Here is an 11,712-nt window from a genome sequence, read left to right as displayed (position 1 = left end):
AACAGGTTTTCCGTCCATTCCGAGAGAGATACGAGTTTGAGTGAACTAGATCACGTCTAAAGTTGTTCTTAGTAAACAGACTGAAAACTTGATTAAGTTTGTTTTGTTTTATATAAGTTAATTAAATATACTTTCTTTCTCTTCCGAATTATCTACACAGCTGAGAGAAAGCAAGGTTGGAAATGTACGTAAAAAAATCTCATTTCACAGACATAAAAAGATTCTTATTACGTCATTATTTAATTAGCGAATCTGTATGTATTTCTATACAAACAGATGTAATGGGTGATACGACGTTGCGATGAAATTACATTATGAGAGTCTCAATCTGTGTTTCTTTATGTTAGTATCGGGTTGAGAAGTTAGAAAATTTATATCGAGTTAAAAAAATCGGTAATAAAATTTTCTTAATGGTACATTATGCAACGAGCCTATAATGATAGTAATTAAGACGCAAGTATGTTTGTTTATGAAACTCGCTTGCGCTCGTTTCATAATTTTCATACGAGCGTCTTAATTACCATTACAGGCAAGTTTCATACGACTTTTTATGCTCGACCATATTCCTAACTTGAAATTATTCAGAAGTATCATTTTATTTGTATCTGACTCAAGATCGGAAGTGACCTTCTGTATAGCTCGTGTGAGATGTGCGCAGACGCGAAAGTATTGATTTTTTCCGAGGAACAATAATGTCATTGACCTTGATGTAGAGAATAACATGAACTAATTTTGGTATAACCTGGAAATTGATTTAGAATTGAAAAACGAGATGACAAATTGAATTTATTTGACTATTATTTACAATTAACGCTAATTATTATAGTAACAGAACATAACTTTCTGCGACAGTATTGGATTTCCAGCCTCCGTGACGTTTTCCTCATTATCTTTCGATTGCATATCCGAGAATAATCGAAAACCTGAACTTTAATGAATAGGTGTACTTTAATGACATGCATTAAAGTACTGCTACCAGGTGTATAATTACTACATTTCGGCATGGTCGAGCACACACTATACTACACTAGATATGCAATAAAAAAATTTGAGACTGCACGATCATATTATGGTTACGTCGATGTAAAGATTCTGAGACAACATAAAAACATGAGATTTTAGTCGAATTCAATGTGAGATTTTTTGGTTTATTTTATGACGGTTTATCAACTGCGTTGGTTGTATAGCGTCTGAGTGAGATAAAGGTGACTATTACACTTTTACTACGTCACACTACTTTTGACCAATAAAACGGTACGAAAGGATGTCTTTCAATCAATCATGGCTGCTTATCGCACAATTTTATCGCGTCCCTAGCATTTGTTTACTTTTATCGCGTCCCTAGCATGTGTTTATTTTTATCACTACCCTAGCATTTGTTTCTTTGTTTGCGAACATTTCAAACTGCACTGGTCTGGACGTCAAAAAACATAAAATTACACACCATTTCAGTCGAATGCACAGTACATTCAAATATGACTCGCATTGGCATTCAAGAACAAGAATTAATAAAGATTACTGTCATGTATGAAGAGCACCATTCGGAAATCCTGAATAAGTTGAGGGATACACCATGTACATCAACGAGTTCACTTCTTTTATGCACACCTCCAATATGACATCAACTCAACCACCAACCACTAAAACACTCAAATTTGAAAATTGTACTTTCAATAATTGTTTCTTTTAAAATTATTCATGTTTATTTTTTATTTCATCATCGTTAATTAAAACGTTTCTTGATTATTTCAGCATCCCTAATTAAAACTTTTCTAACATTTGTTTAAATTATTTAGGTTATGTTTGTTATAGCTTCTGCTATATGATATTATGGATAGTCACGTATCAGAGATTGTTTAATACTAAGATTTATTGAAAATCATCTATCAAGTGACGTTGATTACTGGGATCCGGATGATTGAAGTGGAATGCAAATGTTTTAATAAAAATGAAACTGAATCAATAAAGCCTTCTTGACTAGTAACCGTCCACAGAGTTCAATGAAGATTCCATAGTTGGCACAACTGATAACAAGAAAACATAATCATAAAACACTACTGCTATCTAGCGTAAAAAGGCAATAGTCCATAAAGAAGTCAAAACAACAACAACTATTTAGCGTAATGTTGAGATGGTACAATAATACATTTGAAGACAGTTGTATTTTCGTAAGCCAATTAATATTTTATTGTATTGGAGTACTTTGTTACTTCTAATCTTTATATAGTTCTTCTAATCGTGTAATACTCAATTAAATCCCACTCGAGTTTTGATTTTTTCTAGATAAATCAAAACCTCTAGTGAGATTACTGTTGATAATGTTTTATGAGTCCAGGATTCGGAAAAAACCTCAACCACGTAACTTGTCCCAATCAGGATTTGAACTCGAGCCCGCTCGTTTTACAGTCAGACATGTTAACCATTAATCCACAGCGGTGGACTTCAATGTAAGATAAATCTTTTTCCCTCCCCTGAGACTCGAAATGGAGAGTGTTTTCTTTAGTCACGTTCACTATCATTCCATCACAGAAATCGATAAGGTAAGTACGTTGCCAAATAAAAATATCCGAAGTTCAATCTAGTCGTCTGTAAACCCGAAGCTGGAATGGTTACGTACGTGTCATACAAGAACTTTCCGTTCCCTGGCAGGTGCTAATGCTGCTGCATATTTTCTGCCGTACGTCACAATTGTGTAACAGTGCCTGGAAAAGCGAGCTGACTCACTGGAAGGTGAGTTTACGTTTCGAGGCATTTCATGGGAAAATCTAACAAGACACATCAGCATCGGCTGCCGACTCAGGAAATTATACCTGCCTACTGGTCTGGTATAACATCCGAGTCCATGCTCGTCATGTGGACATAATCTGAGACGAATCGGTACAACGCAGTAGGCTTAGCCTAAGTGAGGTGATGATATAGACCTAATCAGAAATCAGCACTAAGCATACACACATCTACTTCAATTTTGGTTAATATTGTGTCTTGCTGTCTAAAGTAAAACACGAATGTTTACGTATACCATGCTTGCCTTTACCATTTCAACAGTTTTGTAAAAACAAAACTAAAATTTTATGTGTATTGCTTACGTATGCACGCTATAGCCTATTATGAAACCTAAGTACGGTTATGTAGCCTATTCTGTAGGACATGTAAAGATTTTGGTTTTTCAATCTTGCATTTCGATGTAATTTCTCCGACATTTCGGAAGGATTTATACAGTAAATTCCATCTTCGGGATAATATCTCGCAAAACGATATATTGTTTCGTTCGACATACTGGTACATACTGGACAATAATAATAATAATAATAATAATAATAATAATAATAATGTGGTCCACACCTGTGGAGTAACGGTTAGCGAGTCTGGCCGCGAAACCAGGTGGTCCGGGTACGAATCCCGGTCGGGGCAAATTACCAGATTGAGGTTTTTTCCGGGGTTTTCCCTCAACCCAATATGAGCGAATCGTCGTTGTTCCTGCAATAACTCCTATGTGCAAAATATACTCTTTCCAACACAGCTTCATTTCTTATTGTCTGTCCACTTCACACGTTCCATTCTTCTCCATATCCACATTTCAAATGCTTCTGTTCTCTTCTCTTTACTTCGTCGTAATGCCCATTTTTACCGTGGAAAGACTCAGTTTTTCTTGAGAAAGATAAATGCGGTAGCTTCCCGTTGCTTTCCGCACACCACTCTCTTGATATGGTCCTAAGGACCTCAATAATCATCCCATAAAAGGAGATCGGCACAATAAGCCTCAGGTTGCAGTACAAGATCTTGGGCCCTCCTCAGTAAAAAAAAAAACTCTATTATAGACTATAAAGTTCCCAAAAGTTGTGGGAAATTGAGGAAAATCTGAAAAATCGGAAGTAGTAGTAGCAGATGTCAGTTCTATGTACAATCTATTCCTTTAATGCCGTCACGTTTTAAAGTTGTGTTTGCATTCAGTATCTCGTCCCCCTTACCACTGTTATGCTAGTAAGTATGTAAGTTATACAAGACAAAGCAGGCACTGCACCTCTTAAATGTTGGCATACAATGCAAACGAATTATAATATGTTATGACGGCGCAGCGCTACTATAGCATGAACATCACTGAAAACCGGAATACACATTACAGGCGAGTCAAGTCGCACGTACACGGTAGGGTGAAGATAAAAGGCGTAATTTAGTTGTGAGTACGATTAAAAACGAGATGGCATTAAGTCGGCCTCGGTAGTGTAGTCGGTATAGCGCTGGCCTTCTGTGCTCGAGATTGCGGTTCGATCCCGGCTTAGGTCTATAGCATTTAGTGTGCTTAAATGTGACAGGCTCGTCAGTAGATTTACTGGCATGTAAAAGAACTCCTGCGGGACAAAATTCCGGCAAACTGACGACGCTGATATAACCTCTGCAGTTGCGAGCATCGTTAAATAAACCATAATTTGAATTTTTTGAGACGGTATTAATGGAATTCAGTGTATATACAGCCTTCATCTCCAAGTAAATTCTTTGGTACTCATTTATGTTAAAAGTTGAGTCGACTCCAGTGCCTTATGCAAACGAATGGATTAGGTCAGCTGAAAAAATTCAATGAAGGCATTAGGTTTCGAACGCACGATCTCTAACTGTATACTGTAGCGTCTTCATTGCTACGTTAGCATGCACTTCGATAATCTTGAGAATATTATAATGAAATATCAGTAGCTACTCGTAAATTAGACCTCATGAAACAAATTCTGGGCATCTCAAATATCAAATCAGCACTCTATATCGCGGCAAACATGTTCAGTGTTTCTACCTGTAAGGAATTGTTTCATCTTTCCAAATAATTTCTTTTGAAGAACATTTAATACACACATCACGTTACGCACGCAGTAGTCCAAATAAATACACTGTTAAAATATAAGAACACATTTGACGACTGAATTTATCTGAAGCTTTAAATGACAAAGTTTTCTGTATAAAAGAGCTTTTATTACTTCGTTTACACTTCGCTATAAAAGTTCAGTTTTATACGTCGTCTCGCAGACTATTTTAGGATGTTGGTTATATTATATCGAGACAGAGCGAGGTTCTTATACATTAATCGAGAAACTAGAAATGAACGTCTGCCTCAGCCCTAACAGAGCCAGTCCTATCTCGAGACGAGTACGTAATAAACTCCAGGGCGCGAAACCCGAATCCCTTAAATCCTATACTGAATCAGCGTAAGGGACACATACTAATCTCAAGACTTCAGCCCACACTATTTTAACCACTGCAAACGATAGATAAAATAAGGGGGTGTGGAGAAGGGGAAATGGAAGTACCCCAGAAAATTCCTCTACAATCTATGCTTGTCAACCACAAATTCCGAGGATCCAACCCAGTTCGCCTGGATAGAAGACTAGCATTTCAGCGCTGAGCCACAGATGCAGAAATGTTAGGTTGTAAGAGTCACTCTTTGCCCTCTTTATTCTCAAAGAAACTATATAACTTAGATATATTATTATAATGTATCGAAGTACATATGATATTTCCGTGCAGAAATTTTGCTTCATCATATGATGAAAGATGAGTGGAACAGAGAAAAATTCTCTCCGGCACCGGGATTTGAACCCGGGTTTTCAGCTCTACGTGCTGACACTCTATTCACTAAGCCACACCAGAATGCCTAAAAAGTGTTCAGTATTTGCCCTTAAATTGATTGAGGAGAAACACAGAAAAAAACTTCAAACAAGTTGTTTAAAAACCCAGGCCTGCTAGCTAAGAGTACCGGCAACTACTCTTTGAAATAAAACGTAGATACGGTAGATACAATATTATATGCATCTATTAATTGTGCTCTGATTACTTAATTCTTTATAAAAATTAATGAAATTTAACTTAAATACGATGAATATGCTAGGGGAAAATCCACAAACGATTAGGGAAAACGCGGAAATTCTAGTTGACGCAAGTAAAGCGATAGGGTTAGAAGTAAATCCAGAAAAGACTAAGTATATGATTATGTCTCGTGACCAGAATATTGTACGAAATGGAACTATAAAAATTGGAGATTTATCTTTCGAAGAGATGGAAAAATTCAAATATCTTGGAGCAACAGTAACAAATACAAATGACACTCGGGAGGAAATTAAGCCCAGAATAAATATGGGAAATGCGTGTTATTATTCGGTTGAGAAGCTTTTGTCATCTAGTCTTCTGTCAAAAAATCTGAAAGTTAGAATTTATAAAACAGTTATATTACCGGTTGTTCTTTATGGTTGTGAAACTTGGTCTCTCACTTTGAGAGAGGAACAGAGATTAAGGGTGTATGAGAATAAGGTTCTTAGGAAAATATTTGGGGCTAAGAGGGATGAAGTTACAGGAGAATGGAGAAAGTTACACAACACAGAACTGCACGCATTGTATTCTTCACCTGATATAATTAGGAACATAAAATCCAGACGTTTGAGATGGGCAGGACATGTAGTACGTATGGGCGAATCCAGAAATGCTTATAGAGTGTTAGTTGGGAGGCCGGAGGGAGAAAGACCTTTGGGGAGGCCGAGACGTAGATGGGAAGATAATATTAAAATGGATTTGAGGGAGGTGGGATATGATGGTAGAGACTGGATTAATCTTACTCAGGATAGGGACCAATGGCGGGCTTATGTGAGGGCGGCAATGAACCTCCGGGTTCCTTAAAAGCCAGTAAGTAAGTAAGTAAGTAAGTAAGTAAGTAAGTAAGTAAGTAAGTGAGTAAGTAAGTAAGTAACTTAAATACGATTATTCCGACTCTCTGAGCTGTGAACCATTTCGTTCAAGCGAAGTACGTGGTAATATGTCTTTGTAGCTTAGTATAAAATTACATTTTTGCAGTACATGTTACGACACGATTTTAATGAACGAAAAACCACTAATGTGTAACCTTACTTCACACTTCAAAATGTAGCAGGCAATCGTAAATAAAGATCTGCTACATATAACAGAAAAAAATAAACAGAAATATAAGAGCAAAAGAGGACGAAAGCGGCCATGATAATCACACCAAACATACCAGACTTGTAATTAATAATTTTTTACTTTTACCTTGGGCTATGTCCCCTCTCCCTCCACTCCCACTCCTCTTGACAAACCAGCTAAATGCAGATTAAAAAGTAAACATATCCCAAATGACTAGAGGTGCATGGAAGGGCAAAGAAGATAGAGAGGGACTACAAGATGAAGAGAAAGAGACAGAAACTAACTTCAGCAAAAGAGCAAGAGAAAAAGAATGAAGGTTAACAAACCAGTTATATTCCGTTGGCTGTCTAGGAAACCTGAAATTCAAGTCGCTTGGTCAGCATATTCTAAACTAGTTTCCTTTTTCTTCTTGTATACGAAGGCAACTATAAACCACATATATGTATATATGTATTTAAAAAAACAAATAAAAACAAACATTAGCAAGTTCCAGACATGTTCAGGATGTACCATGATTTTGGCCCTGGCCTCCAAAAGGTATGAAACAAGATATGGAGGAATTCTTGCAGGAGAACCCTGATTGGCTCCTATGTATTTTTAATTCCAGTGCACCTTTGAAAACCAGAGCAGCTAGTCTTCAGAACTTTTCCTCGGCCAATAGAAGCAGCGACACAGAATGAGAGAGTAACCGCAGAACAGCCGCAACCCCCCCCTCTCTTGCTGACCACGGTGCTCCCCATAAAAAGTAATATTTGAACATTTTAAAATCAGAATCACAGAATGTAAACCTATGATGGAATTCAACGAGGGTTAGGCCACACAACCACCACACTAAACTCGATGTAACAATTACAATTCTTTAGCTTATTTTTGGTCAGCTATATCTTTCTCAGGATTATATCGAGACTGTGGCAATTAGGAGCATACGAGGTGGAGTAAAATTATATTGAAACCATCATACATATCGCAGTCGTGGTTTAATAAAGTCGAGGACATTCTTTTGATAACACTTTCATAAAAAAATTGATCTAGTTCTGTCTGACACCTGCTGTATTATTACTATCACTGCCACTTTCCTTCATTCTTCTTAAAATACTTATTGCTTTGGTAAACTCAAGAGACTATTAGGATTAACACAAAAACAATTAATTACTTTTAATTAACAACTACATAGTGCACATTTCTAACTTTATTTATAATTTCTATGATATCTTTGATTGTGAGGTATGGGTGGAATGGCGCATTTTATCGATATTTCTGTTTAATTCAATTGGATTATTTGTTGCTGCCAACACTACAAGAAAAGAAATAATTTATATATCTAATCTACTAATAAAGCTAAGTAATACCACAGTCTAATACATACAGTCACGCAACTTCAACACTTTTTTTTGCTAACATTCGCGACACTTGCGCCCAATCGGCAGGCAAGGCACTGGTCATAGGGTTGATACAGTCTCGTTCAGCCAGCACGTGCTTTAAAGGGATGTATTAGACTGTGGTAATATCGTAAATATAATTTCATCTAGCAACACCATATACTGAGCATAGTAATTTTCGAAAAGATATTTAATCTGCTGTGTAAAAAAGAAAGTAAAAGTATCCCTACTATACGTAGATCATGGACACCCAGAGGGTAAAGCTCTGCAACGGCTTGAGCCAACCCAACGGGCAGGGCTTGAGTTGAAATTCATTTATGCTTGTCGGGTTCAGGCCAGACTCATGTCTTAAAGAAATGCAAATAATTTTTTTTCCGCAAATTATATACTGATTAAATAAATAGGACAATTTTAATGCATACACGAATTAAAGTCCATCTGACACCCATCCAGAACAACAGTAGACTACGGTATCATAAGTTATTGTTTAGTTCGATTTCGTAACGGCATTTGTGGTCTCTATTCTGTCATAAACACAGAGCATTGATTATTTGTTTTACCTGGGAGATTACTCTTTTTTACGTTCCTACTGGAATGATATCTCTCGCAGTGTTCCTGACCCCTGTTTTATCTGCTAGTCTTCGGGTTGGGTTCAGGTCTGCTTCAGATGAGCAGGGTCTAAGAATTTCGCCCCACATAGACCTCTAACAAGGGTAGCAGGAGGTTAAGGCTACAGTAACAACAGGGATGTGAGTCCTACGTGTTTGCTCCCTTTAACCATAAAGAAATACACCCGATACTTACTTCTGTAGAGGCTGAATAAACCCCAGTGCCATCAGGCAGACGGAAGGATTAATGGACAAAATCCATGGCCCTAAAAGGAATCGAAATTGTAACCTTTTCACTTGTAGCACATTCACGTACAAGACTCAATGGCCAATTACAGTCTCAATGCTCAATTTTCGGCCCTAGGATCCCTTTCCATGTGGACCGTAATGAAACATAGCTTTGGAAATTCTATGTGGATGCATTCTACGTGACTTTTCCATTAAATTCCGAGATAAAAACTTAAATACCAGTATGTCTTAATATGACGATTATGATACTCAAGAGCCTCGAGATCCTATATAATGTAATTTTATTATTAGGCACAAAAATCTTATTGAACTCTTCCCTCAGAAAGAAATTTTGTGTAGTATACTGTACAGAATATATCTCGAAGACTTACCGGTATTCAATATTAGCTATATCTATCACCACCATCACAACTATCACACTTTCTTTATCAACACAGCAGTTAAAATGCTACAAAGCTGGAAAAGTAAAGAAGAGGAAAGTCTTCTTAAGGACAGAGTCATTTGGTCAGTTATTTCACAATTAATTGAGAAATATATTCCAACACTAGGCAATCAAGCATTACAAACTTATTGGTTAAGAAGCTAATGATTCCAGACAATGGCACAAATTGCTAAGAAGATGGTACCATTTGATTGAGGTAGAAGTATAAATATCAGCGTGTAACAGAAACAATTTAGATCCGAACTATTTCTCGCAACAGCAAAACAGATTGATATGAAGTACTTTATACACAATCCCCTACTATTTGATATGTTAGTAAATGACTGGATGAGCCTGTGCTAGAACGCCTGGATATTATAGCAAGAAAGATCACTTCGTATGACGTTCATAACATTCTGTTGTATATAAAGAAACACATTTCAGTTTTCAACAGCCGAGAGGAAGTGGGAGCCAGAAAAGAAAAGTAATAATAAAAAAACTTTGGTTCAATTTTATAGCATCGTAAAACTTAAAAATATTATTTGGTTATTCCAAGGCCAGTCAACTTGAGGGCAGACTCTCAAATGCCGAGTTCAGTCGTTAAAATCTCAACTCTTCTCTGCCATAATGTTTATGAGAAAATAATTTTTTGTCCATAATCATTAAAACTGCGCAAGGGGTGTTGCCTTCACAGGAAGTTTAAGATTGCAAGATAACTATGAACCACGAGTTCAAAAGTTCAAAAATATTTCTTATCTAAAGTTCGCAACATATTGAGAAGCAGGTATGATAATAACCGAAAAAACATCTAAAAATGAACACAAAACAGAAGAATTATTATTACAAGTAACAATTGTAGGGCTTTTACCCTGATAATTATCTGTACCTATTTACTTTCTTAAATAGGCCTACATAATATATTTTTCACTTCAGCTGTCAGTGCATCTACGTATATGAAAGTATAAATATAATCATCATTATATAATTCGGTTCTGAGGACTTTCACATTGTATAACTTTAGAAAAAGATTAAAATATTGCCGACAGTAAGGTTTCACATTATTAATATCAGTAACAAATATAAACGACACTCAAGAGGAAATTAAACATAGAATAAATATGGGAAATGCCTGTTATTATTCGACTGAGAAGCTTTTGTCATCCAGTCTGCTCTCAAAAAAGCTGAAAGTTAGAGAGGAACAGAGGTTAAGGGTGTTCGAGAATAAGTTGCTTAGGAAAATTTTGAGGCTATGAGGGCTGAAGTTACAGGAGAATTGAAAAAGTTACACAATGCAGAACTGCACGCATTGTATTCTTCACCTAACATAATTAGGAACATTAAATCTATCCAGGCGTTTGAGATGGGCAGGGCATGTAGCATGTATGGGTGAAATGCGTATAGTGTGTTGGTTGGGAGATCTGAGGGAAAAAGACCTTTGGGAAGACCGAGACGTAGATGGGAGGATATTAAAATGGATTTGATGGTAGAGACTGGATTAATCTTGCTCAGGATAGGGACCAATGGTGGGCTTATGTGAGAGTGGCAATGAACCTCCAGGTTCTTTAAAAGCCATTTGTAAGTAAGTACGCATATTTTGAACTATAATTCACTAGTACCAATTATACTATTAGTGAAATATTAAAAGATTTATGTTGCATATGGTGCCACACTGTAAACTACAATACTTCCTTTGTACCTTTGTATAATGTATTCTGACTCATATTTCATTACTCTCACAAACAAGTGTACTTCAGAAGGCAGTTTCTTCTCAACCAGTGACCTAGCCAATTCCTTTTCCTCTTTCTGATCAGTTTCAGCATCATTCTTTCTTCTCTCACTCTTTCTAACACAGCTTCGTTTCTTATTGTCTGTCCATTTCACACGCTTCATCCTTCTCCATATCCACATTTCAGATGCTTCTAGTCACTTCGTCATAATATCCATGTTTCTGCCCCCATACAATGCTACACTCCACACAAAGCACTTCACTAGTCTCTTCTCTTCCTTAGTTCCCTCTCCAGAGGTCCGCAGAAGATGCTCCTTTTTCTACTACAAGCTTTCTTTGCCATTGCTATTCTCCTTTTGATTTATCGGCAGCAGCCCATATTATTGCTAATAGTACACCCCAAGTATTTGAAGCTGT

Source organism: Periplaneta americana, chromosome 6, assembly GCF_040183065.1.
Source record: "Periplaneta americana isolate PAMFEO1 chromosome 6, P.americana_PAMFEO1_priV1, whole genome shotgun sequence".
Taxonomy (NCBI): domain Eukaryota; kingdom Metazoa; phylum Arthropoda; class Insecta; order Blattodea; family Blattidae; genus Periplaneta; species Periplaneta americana.
The sequence above is the reverse complement of the archived record's forward strand: the minus strand, read 5'-3'. Positions refer to the sequence as shown.